This window comes from Eimeria tenella, genomic scaffold (assembly GCF_000499545.2).
Source record: "Eimeria tenella Houghton genomic scaffold, Eth_scaff3668, whole genome shotgun sequence".
NCBI lineage: Eukaryota > Apicomplexa > Conoidasida > Eucoccidiorida > Eimeriidae > Eimeria > Eimeria tenella.
The window spans coordinates 1,566-1,792 of record NW_013543277.1 but is presented as its reverse complement, the minus strand read 5'-3'; positions in this window follow the sequence as shown (position 1 = coordinate 1,792).

Sequence of the window (227 nt, the reverse complement as noted above, 5' to 3'; positions counted from 1 at the left end):
GGGCGGCAGCACCTGCTGCTGCTGTTGCTGCTGCTGCTTCTCCTCCGCCGCATGCTGCTGTTGCGGAGCCTTCTGCAGCTTCCTGAGAAGAGCTGTTGTGTCTTCTTCCTCGTCGTCGCTGAGGCCAATGAGAAGCAGCCCGCGCTGCGGCTGCTGCTGCTGCTTCTGCTGGTGCTGCTGCTTTTTTTCTTCCTGCTGCTGCTGCGATACTTTAAAAATTGAAATCT